Genomic DNA, 17,772 nt, shown 5'->3' with positions numbered 1-17,772 from the left:
TTATATGCTTGTTCAGTATGATTGGTGGCTGGATCCTGGTCAGTCACGCCTCCAAGCGGTAGTACTCCGCGGGTGGATTTTGGGGGTGTGACACATCAGATGTAACAGTCTTTTCATCCTCACTCTTCACATTCACTCCAATAGACTTCATCCAGGTAGTAAACATGTATGGTTCTTTGACAATCTTTGCAATGAAAGCTTTGAAGTCTCCCTTTTTATCAACAAACATATCCCAGCTGAAACCTTTAGGTAGTTGTTCATCATCTTGATCAACTAAACAAGCTTTGCTATCAGGAGATATGTAGTTGCTCCAGTTGAAGTCCACCAAACATGCTCTTTTAGAATCCTCAAGCTTTCTACCATGAGCCGTCTGAGAATCTTGACCAACTTGCTGATAAATGGCTTTCTGGTAGTAGTCATCTTTTCCAAATGGATTCTGAGCACCACTAGCTTCCTTGTTCTTGCATTCCCGTTTGAAATGGCCTTTCTCCCTGCATCGAAAACAAGTAACTTTAGATTTATCAAAATCTAAAGTAGATACATGAGCATCAAGAAAGTCATTTCTCCCGGTAATAGTCTTAAACTTTTCAGCACGTCGAAGAATTCCATCTCTTTGGCGTCTATTTGATCGTAATCCTCTTTGGTGAGCATGGGATTCCCGATCCGACCAGCTACTGGACCTTCATAAGATAACAATACAGAACCAAGTAGAGCCATGTGATCTTTAGCAGTGTCTTCTGAAAAGCTTTGGCCTTCTGGAAGGTTTAGAGCTATGTTGCACTGAATCACGTAGCCATTTCCAGTTTTAGTACTCTGAGACTGAAAACTTGTGTTAGATTCTTTAGGATTGACACTCGGAAATGATGAAAATCCACTACTGCCTTTGCTTGAACTTTGATCTGCTTTTTCCGTTGAATCACCAGCACTGAAAGCAGTTTGGATTTTCGGACTTCTCTCAGTTTCAGGAACTGGAATGCTACCTTTATAGTACATCTTCACATCTTGCTGACCACTCGGATTGTTCATCCTGGCGATCTTCTGTTGTTCCAGATCCTGACTCTCGATCTTTTCTATGAACTGAGAAATCGTCAACCCATTATAAACACCCGTGTTTTTCAGAATCATCAGATAAGTTCCCCACTCTTTCTGCGGTAAAGCATCAGCTAGCTTATCTACCCACTCTTCACGATCTTTAGTGATGCTCAACATAGACATGGATCGCACTAAGTGACAGTATCTCTCAATCAGCTTCTTGGTGTCTTCGCCAGGTAAACTGCTAAATAGGTCAAACTCTTTCTTAAGCAGCGCCTTTTTGCTCTTTATCATGTTCTCGCTTCCCTCAAATTTTACTTTAAGAGCATCCCAGATCGACTTTGCAGTTTTGTCATGCTGTAACAAAATGAATATGTCCTCTTTGATTGCTTGTTGCAGCAGACTGATCATCATCTTTTCAGCTTTGTACATAGTACGTTCCTGATCCGTGAACTCAGATAACTCTTTCAAAACCTACAACTCTGTTCTAGGCAACACATACTTCTTCAATATACACTCCCATGATCTAAGATGGTTTGCCTGAACCCAGTTCTCGAACCGATCTTTCCACCCATAGTATTCTTCGATACTCATCAATTTCGGGGGCTTTTGAGTGGTTCCCGTCTCGTTCTCTAAGTTCATGGCCTGAGCAATCGCAGCTGGACCAGACGGTCTTGCAAATGCATTGTAGAATTCGGTATCCATGATGATTTGGCACGTATTTCAAGGTAGTTAACAAATAAGCGAAGCTCTTGAAGCGGAAGTACAAATAAGTGAAACTCTTGATGACCGAATAAGCGAAACAATTATGCACTTGTAGCGGAAACAGAAAGCGAAACTCCAAAAACTATTCCTAGAAGCGAAACCTATCAAGCGAGACTACTGATGTTTAAAGCGGAACCTCACTTCTGATGACACACAAGCGGAACTATGATTCAATTTGGAGCGAAACTACTCAAGCGAAACTTCAAAATGTCAGTTGAAGCGGAAATATCAAGCGAAACAGTTAAGTGTCCATTGAAGCGGAACCTATTCGCAAGTCAAATTGATCCACTTTCGGTCCATATTTTGGCATGAAACTTTCCAGGATTTGTCTTTGATCTATTGCGCACAATCTGAGAAATTTTGATCCAATTCTGACCGTTAAAACTTTCCGAAATGACAAAAGAAGTATTTATAGTGTGAGGGTTTCGCTTATATGTACATGACACATAAGCGGAACCTCTACATTGACAACAAAGCGAAACCTATCTCTAATGTCCCTTTAAGCGAAACCTCCCTATTATACACATACAATCTCCTATTTTCTCGTATATTGAATCCTAATTTATACAATGCAATGAATGACTCGATCCAAGACGAAGTCGACAGATGAAGTGCACCAACAACTCTATATATTGAAGCTCCCGTCTTGAAAGTTCTATTTTTGTAGGGACCTTCCCAAGGGACGCCACACAAAGTAATTCACTTTGAGAGGGACCCAGTTATTCCAAAACCTCCAGCTTTGATATCCATCTGCCTAGTCTCGTTTCACAATCTCCTCTTGAATAAGCGACAATGAAAAGTCATCTTCATCTTCACTTCGGGCGGACCTACAAATTTCTTTCATGGGGGCAAAAAATTTTAGTGTTCATTTGTCAATCATTATATAATATCTTTATCCGAGCTAGTTCGGGTTGGATCAGGTCGTATAAAAAACGAAAAATCAAATTTAATTTATATAATTAACAAAATACATTAAACATCATCACAAAATGCATAACGAAATTCTAGTATTGAGAGTTGTATGTTTGTAGAATTTATTAGATACGGTTGTTATTCTTATATCCAACTTTAATAATTCTCAGCACAACCAATATTTTTTATTTAACAATTGGTTGCTGAATAGTTGATCACAAAATTTACTTCAGCCAATAAAACAATTTCAATTGAATTGGCCCAACTCCAAAAACAGTTAAGACAAGTCACGTGCTTATTTTATTTCGTGACCCAATCTTTGCCCGAAACGGATTTCAAACAACAACTTTAACTAGTTTAATACCCATCTGATGGACGGGTTATGTTGATTTATTATATAGTAACAATGTGAACGAATCTATGAACACAAATATTTACTTGTTGCAATTTACTATCACAACACATTCTGAGTCATTAATTTTGCAATCTAAATTTGAAATGAACTGATCGGTCCCTAAAGATTCTTGACAAATAAATCCATACCTCAGAAGGTTTGCCTTTTAAGTCATAAATTCAAATATTCAAGATAAGGATCAAGGGATCAATACACAAACATGAACCAGATGGGCGAACTTAAGACCATGGGATATGGTGGGGTTTGGGTTAGGCTTGGGTTGGGGCATTTGTTGACACGTGGAATGGGAGCCCCCCCACCGCCTGGTTACGTGTCCGCGTGGTATGGCGGGGCGTGAGTTGGGCTTGGGTTGGGTGCACCAGTGGCAGAATATTAAAAAAAAATTACAAAAAAATTATAAAAAATCACACAACATTTATAGAAAAAACCTACAACTTCAATAAAATTTAAAATTACATAATCCTAAAAATTACATAATTTCTAAAAATTACAAAATAACAAACCTAGAGCGTTAAATAAATTTCAAAAAGGTCGATCTTGTCGAACGCCTTTTGCTCCTTGCCTCGAAACTCTATGTTCGCCACCGCCACCCGGTCCTCGTGGCTCAACTCGCCGCTCGGAACGGCTTCGTAGTAAGCCTTGAAACGCTCGAGCTTGGGCCGTAGCTCGCGCCATTTATGTTGGCACGCGTTGAGGTTGTGGCGGTCGTTACCGACATTATGTCGGTAGGCTGCGAATGCTTCCACCCAATATTTTGTTTGGCCCGGTGGCCCTCCCTTCATAGCGTCAACGACGCTTGTCACGAGAGCCATTTCTTCTTCATTGGTCCAGGATGCCATAGCGGGTTAGCCGGTGGGGTTAGGTTTGTGGGATGGGGGGACCAGTGGTGGGTAGCCGGTGGGGTTGGGTTCGTGGGATGGGTAGCCGGTGGGGTTGGGTTCGTGGGATGGGGGACCAGTGGGTTGGGGGTTACAATATATAGGGGTTGTTGGGTGACCGGGTGGCGGTTTGCTTTTCCCCAACCGTTTGAATTTTAAATTCAAAATTTGAAACCCAGCTATGACGTGGCGGGTGAGCGAATGGGAGGCAGCCACCTAGCGTGGCCATATCGCCCCACGACCGGCTTCAAAGCCAAGCCCCAAGGGCCACGCCCCAACCCAAACCCACCCGAGATGATGGCTTGGGCGTTTTACCCCAACCCACGCCCCAACTCAAGTCCCATACCCCAGTCCTAAAAAGGTGTATGTATGGGCGTATGGCACCCGACATCCATGATCTTTTGTGAAATCATTCAAATCAAAATTCAAATGACACCCATGAAATATTTTTGACATAATTCAAATCAAAATTCAAATGACACTCATGAAATATTTTTGATATAACTTAAAAAGAATAATCTAACAATTTATATTATTTTTATTTTACAGATAAAAAATATATATTAACAAAAGTAAAACAATAGCTTATTAATAAATTAACAAATATCAACCTTTTAAACCTATTAGTCTATTGGACCATTACTAACCAATCTTTTAAGAATTAAGCCTACCTGCAAGCCCATTACCCTAAATTTATCAACTCATTAACCTTTACTCCAAGTTCCTAGTTTTTTCTTTTAAAAAAAGTGGGTTTTACTGTCCTGGCCTTATGTATTACTAGTGGTATACCAGTCCGGTGAATGGGTTTTTTTTTTGTGTTGGAATGACATAAGTTTTTCTTATTTACATTATAAGAAAAACATTATTTATTTAAAAAATCTAAAATGTGTGGATATGAACTCATCAAATGAGTTCACATTTATTCTTATAATATGCTTAAAAACATGAAAAAGAAACGTCGGAGTCAACTTCAACATTGAGTCTTTAAACAGACCGTTGACAATTTCAACATTGAGTCTGTAGAAGTAATCATTTTGGCCTGAACCCGTTATCAAAATGGGTCATCCCATCCATTTTTCCATATCCAATAAAGGAGCAGACCCTATTTGATCCACTACGTGAGTGTTTGACTTCCTTGAAATCCATACTCTACTTCCCCAAATGAGTCTTTTCCAAATGCATCAACCTTTAGGCGAGGCGAGTACACTAACACATATTGTGATTTTAATGAGTGGGTTTGTTGTACAAAGTAAAAAAAAAAAAAAAAAAAAAAAAACTGTAGCCTTAACTGTCTCAAGGTCATGAGGTCCTCACCAAGAGCTCTGCAGTGGATCCCCTATCCAGCTACCATTAACAAAGATTCTTGAGTTTGAGATGCAACATATAAGATTCCTATAAAAGAATTTGATTTTCTTCAATAAACTTTTTATACATAAAATTAACATTAAAAAGAAAAAATGACCTCAAAAGCTGAAAAATGAAAGAACCTTTAAGATGTGTTTCGCAAGCAATTTTTCTCTAACGGTGGAAATTACGAACTCTGTGAAAACAAAGGCAAAAAAATAGTGAGTATTACCTATTTCTCCAAATTTATATTTTTTTAAACTCTAACCTGAACCAATTCACATTTATACTAACCATGATGAACGCTTCAAAATCTTGAGTAGAACAGAATTTTTTAGAGGATAATAATAATTTTTCTTAGGGGTGAGCATCCATGCCGCACCTTCTAGTCCCGACCCAGCCCGAACCAGAAACCGAGAACAAATTTTAATAATTAAAAAAAGCGAAACCGAATAGTGATAGGGGCCTTTGTTCAAGTCCTACGCGCGTCTACAGGTTCCTGGACTCCATTCGGTTCTGGTAGATCATTTGCCACTTGAACCATAACACAAAACAAACATCTACCTGTTCAGCAACTACCAACCCATCAGCAAGAAGTGATGATGTCAGCCACACCTGCAAGCATATTTGGAATGCAGCCATAGGTGTTTAACCCAATATGACGCAACCCCCCCCCCCTCTCAAGCGCTGGCAGGAACCCGCGATGCCATATTCTTATTAACATCCATTCCCCAGTTTGCCCTGATATCCATCGCCACCACGACCACCACCCCTGTTGCCCCAAAAATCACGTTTGCACCCTCTACCGCCGGTGAAGTTTCCACGACCCCTCATTTCTGAATCCACCACCCCTTCAAATAGGAAATCTTCCACGCGCTACTGTTTCAAGAAAATTATACCTATATGCTTTAATAATATGTTCTCAATGTTTTTATCTACTATGATCCAAGTTACTCAATATTTCGACCCATTAACCAATCCATTTGCCACATGTAATCTAATTGCATATGTGTTTGTCGAGCGTGTTTCCTCAACAACAGCATTGCATCCATTGATCGCGACTGGCTACGCCTCAAACATCATAAGACACATGTCACAAGAATAACAATAAGTTTGGAGATGAATGAAAATATTCAATAGACAATTTTTTTTAGCATTTTCTATCTATTCTAACATATAAACAAAAACTGGTTCATACCTGAATCACCTTTTGAACTGCATCGGGCACCTCAAATTCAACAAATCGAAAACAAAATCCCTGCAGCTGCGATGAGTTTCAACAAAGTTACAAATAAACGGTTCAGACGCTTAGAAAAAAAATAGAATGGATATGTACCATGGTGCTTCGAACTTGAATGCCATTTGGCTTAATAGGACCAGATTTCTTGAATTCTTTCTCCAACAAAGCAGGTGTAGCATTCATTGGGAGTCCCTTGATGTAAACAGAATAGCCATCAACTGCCGAATACAAGCACTTAGCATTTAAAAAAAGAGCCCTACAAGTTTAGTTATAAAACTATCATAATTCCAAAAGATAATCTATTAAAGAAGTTCGCAACTTGAATTAAAACAACAATTTATAAAACATACAGAGGCATGGTTCGGATAACTATAACCCTAGGTTTCCAAGGAAACAGATGCAAACTAATCTCACATTAATTTAGAACAATTACTGTAAACAGTAAACGTAATTCTAATACTCATAATGAACCCGGATTCAGAACATGAGAGCAACTCTGTGGATAAATTGAAGTGGAGTTTTCCACAAAAATGACTTTTAAACTGTATATGTTAAATCAATCAATATTTAGTTATATTATAAAAAACTAACCTCAAAATCTAAATACTAGATTCAAACACACAAAAAAAAAAAAAAAAAAAAGACACCTGCAGATAGAATAGCATACTTACACCTTTTCAATCAAAATAGCACAACACATTAAACATAACTTCAAAAGTTTAAACAAATGAATTAACTTTGGCTAATTTCAAAGTGCTTCTCAAAATTTACTACTTAAAATAGGATATGACCTTTTGAGAGATCTTTGTTTCTTCATGGTCATATCAGATCACATTGCAAATAATTATAGCATGACAAAAGCTAAGATAAGAAACTTACATTTTGACTGAATGCAGATTGACCAGAGTATGAGTATGACTATGACTTCGAATGTTGCTGTTGTCTAGAACTCCGGATGCATTACTCCCTCTCGACGAATACATACTTTTTCACATGAACAATAAATTCAAACATCCTACAATTTACTACAATTCCTTCGATTGAAACCCTAACACATTAAAACGTAAATTACCCGAGCAAGCTTGTCAACAACGGGATCCACAATCTGATTTGAGAACATATCGATTGTGATGGCCGCTGGCGATGGAACAAAAAAAAAAAGCTCTCTGGTTACAAATTCACGATTTTTGAATAGGCTGAATAATGAATAATGGCTCACCGAGGTGTGCGTCCTGGGGTTAGAAATCTCCGATGGTTATCCATGAGCATCATATACTGAAATACATTAAAACAAACACAAAAGGTTATCCATGTGTTCTAAAGTGATTCGCGGTTGAAAAGGGATCCACATTACCATCAACGAATCGTTTAATGTAAACTGACAGTTGAATATACCATTCATAAGTACATAAGCTGGAAAGGAACTAAAGAGGGACTGTAATATTACTTGTTAATTACAAATCAAGTTAACAACTGGAAAATTAAGAGATGAGACCATCAAGAACACATATTCAGTAAGTAGACAAACTAAGTAGCTAACTATCTCCTTTTCTCAAACACTGATGCTAATCATCAAAATGCACGTTACTACATCTAATTGAATAATAACTAAATCAGTTCATTCAAATTATTAAAATGTTGACACGTATCGAATATCCAGTTTGGTAACCATGAATACAAGAGATAAACAACACAAACTTGTTAATTCATCAATCTGATTAAACTACAGATACAAAGTAAAAAACATCTATTCTAGCATAAAAAATAGAGGAGTTTTTGAAAAATTCAAACACATAATTTCAAACACTATCACTGTAAATGGGACAAAATTAAATTACCAGATAAGTTAGTTTTCGTTGAGAAGACGCACATCCATGCCCCGATTTCACCAGATGACCTCCCTGCCAGTAAATCACTCAGCATACACTGCCATATACAAAAAAAACCCTTACAAATCGATCAATAACAAACTTGAAAAAACGAAAGCCTAAAAACAAATTACAGTAATTTAGCATGACAAACCTTGCACGTCATTATAGTAATTTAGAATCCAAAATCCTAAGAGATGAGTCCTTGTAGCTTTAGCCCGTTCTGTGTGCTGTTTTCAAAAGTGACAGAAACAAAAAGAAACATATTATCCCCCATTTTAGTTTAAACATGATCAAAACCGATGAACTAAGGATGGAAAGGTACAAACTTTCATATGGTATAGCGTGGGATATTCCTTCCGATTGGGAAGCTTGTGAAAGGGCCATCAAAGGGTATCTTACCAGTTACCACAAAGATTATTATTAGAAACATCACTGCAGCAATCAAAATATTCAGATTCACCATCTTTGTATGAATACTTAATGCTTACAAAACACCTCCCAATGTTGTCGCATGTTCTTTTCGTGCCTAAGGATTCTTCTTCATCATCCTAACCAAAAAACCAACTATCAGTACATTAAACAACAAAATTAGCACTGAAAAAAACAGTTATAAATTTAAACTTTCAACATACTTGACATCTATCAATGTTTATTAAGCAAATTAATATAATAGACTAGAGCATAATTAGGGCAAATTGATTTAGGGCAGAAACTATTTATGACAGAAAAATTACCTTAAACACTTCCATCAAGTAATTAACACAATGGATTTTAGAAGATATTATTGAAGGATTCAATTAAAAGAAACTAATCAGATTTCAGAAGTTTGTTCGAGGGAATCAATCAAGTGAGCAATAAATAGGATTATAGACACATTACCTTCAAAACTTCAAATCAATATTTACCTATAAATCAAACGATTGAAAGTTTGATGTTTTTGGGCATGTTTGGCTAAGCTTTTCAAACCAACTTATTGGTTTATTGACTTAATCAAAAAGCCAATAAGTTGTTTTTGTGTTTGGATAACATAAAAGTCCTTTTTGAAATGGCTTTTTGCAAAGAAGGAAAAGGAGTTTTTGAAAAGTTAAGAAATTATGACTTCTTGATCAGCTTACGACTTTTCAATAATCAATTTACTAAATTACCCCTTATAATAACTTATTGACTTATGAAAGAATGTCCATTTTAGTCATTTTACATCAATAAGCTAAGCCAAACACTTTTTAAAAAAACAACTTATTGACTTATTGGTTTTTCCCATCCCATAAGCTAATCCAAACACTTTTTTTAAAAAACTCCTTTTCAAAAAGTCCTTTTCCCAAAAGTCCTTTTCCCAAAACTCCTTTTTAACTCTAATAAGCTTAGCCAAACATGCCCTTTGATTCAAGGGTTTACATTATATAAGGCTGCTCGGCAACTGCTTTCTACCCATCGGCAACTGCTTTCTACCCACGTCCCAGTTTCATAGCAATCGTGCCTAGTGGAGAAGATGGGCCGCAAACCATGGGAGCGTACACAACTGCCCTGAACTGCCACCACAAGAGTTATTTTTGGGAGTTTAAGTGGCTGAGATTTAATCTTAGCCAAATCCAATGGTGGAGATTGAGTTAAGAGTTGGTTAGACTTAATTAGTTTAATATATATATATATATATATATATATATATATATATATATATATATATATATATATATATATATATATATATATATATATATATATATATGCGATTAGATCTGGCAATATTTCTTTTTTACGCTACCTTCTTTGCCCGACTTCCGAGACCACAAAACCAACTCCCAGTCTTCTTCTTCTTCATTCAAATTTACTTACCAAACATCAACCTGCAACTAGTAAATGGCCGATGAAGGGGGGGGTATCATTTTAACGGGCGGATAACATTGATATTTTGTTACATAACAAATGAGATGTCACACCCCCAAAATACCACATGCGGAAACCCCCGCTAGGTGTGTGGCGAACCAGGATCTAGCCACCAATCACATTGAACTCATAGATATATTTGAATAAAACTTTCATTGATTTACATTAAGTGTTACAACGTTACAAACCATTCACTGTATACAGCGGAAGCATAATTCATTTGTTAAGTATTTATAAACCACATGTGAAAACCCTTAGCGTTGTGTTGCAATTCAATGTATTTCGACCCATGACCACTCAAGTCTTCCAGACAGCAAGTTCCATTGTCACAACTCTATAGACCTGCAAGCATGCAGACAAGTGTGTCAGACGACGCTGGTGAGTTCAAAGTTTTGTTAACGTGTTAACAATACCAGTTACCAGATTAAAACGTTTCACAATTTCAATGATTTGATTTGATTTGATTTGATGTTGTTATTAACTCGATTACCGCAGATGGCTACAAGATGTGTTTGCCCAAACCCCATTGCCTCTATCAAAGCATTGGTCAAGTGGTCAAGGTAATTAGTTCACGCCCGTCCATTCCGGCCCGGTGTGAGGGTGCCAAACCTAATAGCGCTATCAACTAAATACCTCGTTGCCTTACCGGCAACTATCGGTAGATGTAAGGGGTCTTATATGATAGAAACTGAGTATAATAACCAACATCCCAGTTTAACATTCCAGTTAAACCCATTTACCCTGCATTCCTCCCCGGAACGTTTACCAGATGTCCCAAACCACCGGGACGCATGCTTAGAAAAGAGCAGTGAACTCACCGTAGATTTGCTCGGTATGTTTTATTACTTTGTTTCACAGTGATCAACCATACCCTACCGTGGTTACCAAAGACAGTCAGTTTAGTACTAAGTTACTTCATGTAAACACACAGTTTGCATTCAACACAACCAGACACATCTCATGTGCATATCACTCAATAATATTCACAGTTTGTATATATATCGCAAAACGTTGTATCTCATGTAACAACTACTCAGTTTCCACATTAGTCCACATTCCAAGTGCATATCATGTAATAGCAGTCATCAGTTTGAAGTGGTTATTCACATTAACCCAATTCACATTAATCTAACATACTCGTTCCTATATAATGTTGTTAAGCATGCATCAAGTGTTCATATATGGCCAATCATCTAGAATTGCAACTATTCAAGTTATATATCATGTGAACATATTCACTGTTTACATCGTCCTGTTTGCCTACCCAATCGACGAAACCCATTGATCCTTACCACCTTGTTGACGAAACTATGTTTCATCACCTCCTTGTCGACGAAAACCTATGTTTCGTCGACATGTGAGTTTCGTCGCTGAGAGAATTTCGTCGGGCCATGTATGTAACGAAACACCATCATTCATCAGGCTCATATATGACGAAACTCCTCCCGAGTTTCGTCGGGGAACAGTTACTATCCAGAGTTACTCAATCAGTTTCAACATCATCAATTACAATCAACCCATAACATTCTTCATCATCAACCTATCCAATAGTTATGCAGAAAACATGGAATGATAATCATAAGTTCTATTCATCACGTATTCATGTATATGCAACCCTAAACTACCAATATCAAGATCGAACCACATGATTAGATTCATTACTTAATGTTTCATCAAGCGAAATCAAATCTAACATGAACCTAAGTCATCTACTCATCAATATAAATTATCAAATCATTCATTATCACTCATGACAATTCTGAGTCACCTTAAGTCCGAGATCGGCATAAGGAGTCATAACCATTTACACATGATCAGGACAATCAATAGGTAGTAACATCATATATTCATCCACATCATGACTTTCGTACGTTACGATGTAAGTATAACTATAATCAATAAGAACAATAATCACATAATCAACAGAGGTTGGGAGCAAATATACTAACCGGAGGTTCGACCGAACAAGATGATGGCTCGATGGGGGAGGGGTCTACTGCCGTCAACTTCCAAGAAGGATGAGGGAGAGATAACGTAGGGTTTCTAAATGGTGCGGATGTGAAACAGTTATAATTAATACCTGTTGGGCCTCACCTGGGCCGAAGGCCCATCTCGGCGAAACTCTCCCTTCGACGAAAGTTACCTTTCGTTGTGTCAAGATGTTGACGAAATCCAATGTTTCGTCGCCACTAATACATCGAATACGGATGAGGACAGAATCCCATGTTTCGTCGGGGAGAAAGGTAGTAAAGGTTTAGTGAGGAGAGCCTGACCAACTAATGACATTATAACACATATACTAGTCTTAAGTTTTATTGAACAGTCACACATAAAATACCACCTTAATTATCACATGTCATAACACTTGCACGAATTATGAAAACAACATTGTAAACAAGTAACGTGTGAATGAAAAGCTCTGAAATCCCGAGTTGTCACATCATCCCCAACTTGAAAGAAATTCCGTCCCAAAATTTGACAAGTAATCCGAAATAGCAAGACGTTACGTTAACTCAGGATAATTATGGATTTTCCGCGGGTACCACATCATCCCCAACTTGAAAGAGAATTTCGTCCTGAAATTCGCAAGTGATACAGAAGTTGATTCTACAGTTTGAGTAACTGAGGATACCAAAGCTTCCACTGATCATCGCGTTCCCACGTGAACTCCAGTCCACGTCTTGAGTTCCAACGAACTCTTACGATTGCAGTTCGACTATGTTAATGAATCTTGACGTCCTGTTCCATGATTTCAGTAAATTCCTCAACCACTGCAACGTGTCATTAACCTCCGACTCTAATAAGGGTATCACAGGTGTTGCATCAGCCGAACACTGTCTTAGATTTGAGACAAAAGTGATATCACACACGTTACTCAACTCGACAGGTAATTCAAGCTTGTATTGTACGCCACTTTCCAACACGTTTCCAGAATTTTGAATAGTCGAATATAACGTAAGTTAAGCTCGCCACGCTTCCCAAGGCGTACCGCACCCTCCTAGGGTGAGACTTCCAATAAGACACGTTCGCCTGAAGCGAACTCCCAGTGTTTCCTAAGTTTTCAGGTTTCCTGACGATCACGCGCTGCCACCACACGATTTCCAATCTAAAAAAAAATCCTCCCAAAAGTTTCCACTGCAAGTCCTAGACCCGTGATTAGGTTGTCATCCATCTCAGTTTAATTAAGAAGGTGGGCATTATCATCCATGCAATGCCTCAAACAGAGCTGTATGCATACTAAAACAGTAACGGCTGGATACCCAAAGATAATTGTCCTTCCAATTGTTTACTAAAGTTGATCACACATATGCACGCAGCATGTCTTCGTGTGTCAGGATGGTTCGTTGCTCTGCCCAGTTGTCCTACAATAGTGAGTAATGCTCATGTCTAGACGTGAGCCCGGGGTATCGTGTATTGCATGTCATAAATCAGGTATACCTCAAAATCAGGAGTAACGGGAGTTGGCACCTCGTGCCTAGAAGCCGCCTCTCTCAGAGGAACGTTCACAGCTGTGAAGACTCATCAGTTTCCTTGGTTGCAAGAAGGCGTACTGGTAGCGTGAGACAATCAACGATCTCCCAAATGTTATTGTTTCTATTGCGATACTTCAGGTTGCTGATTCTCCACCTTGACTTTCCCACAAGCCAAACATTATTCATATACCTTGCCAGGTGGGCCTTCATGCCCGATCACCAGTACAAGATTCATAGGTCCTAATATCTCTCCACAAAACTCAGACGACCGGAACATCGAGGTCGGTGTGCTTTTCTCAACACAAATTCCCTAGAGTTGCCGTATAATAAGATCCACGTTCGTTCCACGAGGTAGCGAATATCGTTTGACCTGCCAGGGTTGCTTCTCCATGCCCCATATGGGTTCAACTTGAAAATCTTCTTCCTTCAGTTCTCTAGTTTGAACAGAGCGAGTCTAATCGGGTAAGTTAGAGTCAATAGTGAGCTGCAAAGCCTGCACACCTTCAAGTTCCACAGTCGTACTCATCCCAAAAGTTCCATCCAACAATGCCATTACCCGATTTAGCTCTTTCGAAACCAGGGTACACGAGAGGCCCTTGTGATCGGTCTAAGTAATGCATTTGGTACCGTCCAAGTAATGCCTCCAACTTAAATCCCAAAGACCACGGTTTCCACCGCAGGTTATGACTCATGCAATTCTCCTTCGTAATCCACTACGTGCGTCATCGTCTCCTCGTGTTGCATCGGCGTGTAGCTGGGTCCCCGATTTCGAACTATCATGGTATACCGCTAGTTCACCCGCACCCTCGGATAAAGGCGATGCTCAGTGCATTGAAGAGTTGGGATTCGAAAACTGAAAAGACGTCCCCCTGTTTTGTCTTCCATGAGCACAGCACCCTGCTGTGCTAAAGAGATTAAGGTTGCGCGATCTTAGAGAATCTTGTGATGAATCTGTGATAGCATCTAGCGAAGCCATGAAATTGTTGTATCCTCGCAAGAATCCTTGATGTCAATCAGTTTCTACCCAAAACGGGTCTTAGCAAGGTCCACGTGTATTCCCACTTCGTTGATTATATGACCGAAAAGGTACCTCTCGAATCCCGAAGTTACGTTTAACAAGACTTCGCGCGGAGTGGCTCCTTCCCTTAGGACTGTTAGAATAGGATACTTACGCCGTCCATGATTGTTCCTTTCTCCTGGAAATGATCTCAAAACGCCATCGTTAAACTCGGTCGGCTCATGTGGTCCATAAAGCTGCTGGTGTGTTGGTTAACTCAATGGTTATGGTGTACAAAGTCGCACTGGCCGTGTTGCGGTTGATATGCCGTTCCAGGAACATCCTTCCCCTGGACTTCCATCTGATAATAGCTTGTGCGTATATCAATCCTCGAATGGGAGCTTGTCCCTCGCAACTGGTCAACAGGTTGTCAATACCATGGTCGAGGCAACCAGTTCTTGACTGCTACCTTGTTAAGTTCTCGATAATCAGAACACATACGAAAAGACTTATCTTCATGGATACCACTAGGGCTCCCCAAAGCGAAAACTAGATCCGGCAAAACTCCTGTCCAACAGTTCTCGTAGTAGCTCGTATAGTTCTTGCAACCCTCCTGGTGCAAGACGGTAAGAGTACGAGTATCCGGAGCTGCCTCTGACGTGAGATCAACTGAGATTGCAACTAATAGTTTTGGTAGTAAACCTGAAAGCTCCTCGAATAGCACACTGAGATGAGTCACAACAATTGGTGGATCCTTGATCCTATTTTCTTTAATCTTATCATCAGAAACGGTTGCTAATATAGCGGGGCCATCCCTCTGTAGGCACTTTTGGGCCCTCCTAGCCAAAAAGGCGCTAACCCTTGCGCCAGTCTAACGCTTTATAACAAATAACAATTCACCACACAAAATTTTCTCCCCACTAGGAACATCCGCGCGAGTTCCGGATAACCAGTCCGCACTAACTACTGCATTGTAGCCATCTAGGATAGTAGAAAGAAGATCGGTTTCGAATACCTGCCCCACAAAGTCGAGTTTGCATCCCAACTAACATATGCCATTCCATCTGACTTGCCATCAGCCGATTCCACAGTAGATTCGGTTTCAAGAAGCATCAGGGTTAAGCAAAACAGTAACAAAGCGATTAGTTACTAAGAACGTGTATGCCACCATGTTGTTATAATCCTGGCGTCGCCCACGCCAATCCTAAATGCTCTTCACGAGTACCACATTCAGTGTTGTTGCTGCTGCTACTAGAATCCCCAAAACTTTCATTGCTCCCTGGGTTGTTATCATCTTGAGTTATCAACGGCCAATCCATGCCGTAGGCACCTTTATTTCCATACTGTAGGCTACTATTACAAGTACCCTGGTGTTGCCATGACTGTTGCCTCTAATGTCGTTGCTTGAAACGGAACCCTATGATCTTTCACCAACCAAGTCCATCTTTCCACATTCAGTGCCACACCCTAAAGCACTAATCACTATGCTAGTAGTCACACATTCCACACTGTAATCATTTGTCACCGCTTATGCCCCAATTGATTCGTAAGAGTCGACTCCCATAAGTCGCTTACCAGGGTTAAAGATTCGATTAGCGTCAAACTGCTGATATTCGTTGCCGGTAATTAGGGTCGTCCAATACTAAGGTTGGTAAGGTATTATGCTCATCCTCTTCTATCATTGGACCCTAGTCTACAGAAATCTATTAACTATCATCATACTAGTCATGCATTCGTGAACAGATAAACATTAGCAATAAACTAACCAAGATGTATAGGAACTAGAACGAAGGACTTGCAAGTTCCCAAGGATGATGGTGATGATTGCCGTCGGTTAACAGAGAGGGAGAGATAGCTAGGGTTTCCTAATGACGACTCACGTAACCTACCCCCTCATATACGCAAGTTATAAAGTGTTGGGCCTTACTGGGCTTCGGGGAAACTTGGGCCGGCGAAACACTCCGTTTCGTCGGAGTGTAGACGGCGAAACACTCTTGTTTCGTCGGAGTGTAGATGGCGAAACACTTGGGTTTCGTCGAACCCATTCAAGGTTTAGATATTTTAAGTTTTTCAAACAGGTTACATGTTATATCACCAAACACCTTAATCAGATTAAGGAGATAACATATCCAACAAACATCTCAACATATAATCCAACGTGTACCATTACAAGGCAAACAAGTCGTGTAAGCAAACAACTAACAATTAACGTGCAATTAACGTGAAGATGGAAATCTTGGAAACTTGAGTTGTCACATTATCCCCAACTTGAAAGAAATTTTGTCCCGAAATTTAGCATGCGGTTACTGAGGAAGCTAGTTAAGTTGTGTGGTTTACTGGTTTTCCTGGGGTGTCACATCATCCCCCCGTTGATTTGGAATTTCATCCCGAAATTCCGCAGTAGCTTCAGCCTCAATAGTAGTTGCATTGTTCTCGAACAACTGGGGATACTTGAGTTTCATTTGGTCTTCTCGTCCCCAGGTGAACTCTATGCCACGACGGGAGTTCCAACGAACTCGGACAAGAGGTATTCTAGTGCGCTTGAGAACCTTCACATCTCGGTCTGTGATTTCGACTGGTTCCTCAACAAATCGCAACTGATCGTCGATAGTGAGCTCCTTCAAAGGAACTATGAGGGTCTCATCTGACAGACACTTCTTCAGATTTGACACGTGAAAAATGTTGAGAACTCCAATAAGTTCTGTTGGTAGGTTCAATTTGTAGGCCACCTTGCCTATTTTCTCTATGATTTCGAACGGTCCGACGTAACGCAGATTGAGTTTGCCCCTTCTTCCAAAGCGAACCCCACCCTTCCAAGGTGAGACTTTAAGTAGAACCCGGTCCCCGACCTGAAATTCTAGAGGTTTCCTACGCTTATCTGCGTAGCTTTTCTGACGGTCACGAGCTGCCACCATGCGTTGTCGTATCTGGGCAATCCTTTCTGTAGCATCGACTACGAGT

General features: G+C 39.6%; 1 long non-coding RNA gene across 15 annotated transcripts; it reads right to left on the bottom strand.

Moving 5' to 3' along the window:
* Window positions 1–4,887: 4,887 nt before the first annotated feature.
* LOC110865827 lies at window positions 4,888–9,395 on the bottom strand. 15 transcript variants are annotated; one of them, XR_004861084.1, is made up of 13 exons: window positions 9,337–9,384; window positions 8,946–9,005; window positions 8,784–8,851; window positions 8,609–8,684; window positions 8,425–8,512; window positions 7,806–7,861; window positions 7,659–7,723; window positions 7,466–7,570; window positions 6,683–6,804; window positions 5,641–6,610; window positions 5,490–5,542; window positions 5,292–5,394; window positions 4,888–5,208 (listed from the first exon to the last, which is right to left on the bottom strand). It is a non-coding gene; the product is annotated as an uncharacterized LOC110865827 (long non-coding RNA). The 15 variants fall into 15 exon arrangements; XR_002550992.2 differs by having other exon boundaries at window positions 5,641–6,417; window positions 6,545–6,610; window positions 8,784–9,005; window positions 9,192–9,340; XR_002550993.2 differs by having other exon boundaries at window positions 5,641–6,411; window positions 6,545–6,610; window positions 8,784–9,005; window positions 9,192–9,340.
* Between the last annotated feature and the right edge of the window lie 8,377 nt (window positions 9,396–17,772).

Source organism: Helianthus annuus, chromosome 6, assembly GCF_002127325.2.
Source record: "Helianthus annuus cultivar XRQ/B chromosome 6, HanXRQr2.0-SUNRISE, whole genome shotgun sequence".
NCBI lineage: Eukaryota > Viridiplantae > Streptophyta > Magnoliopsida > Asterales > Asteraceae > Helianthus > Helianthus annuus.
This window is presented reverse-complemented; position numbering and strand designations above follow the sequence as displayed.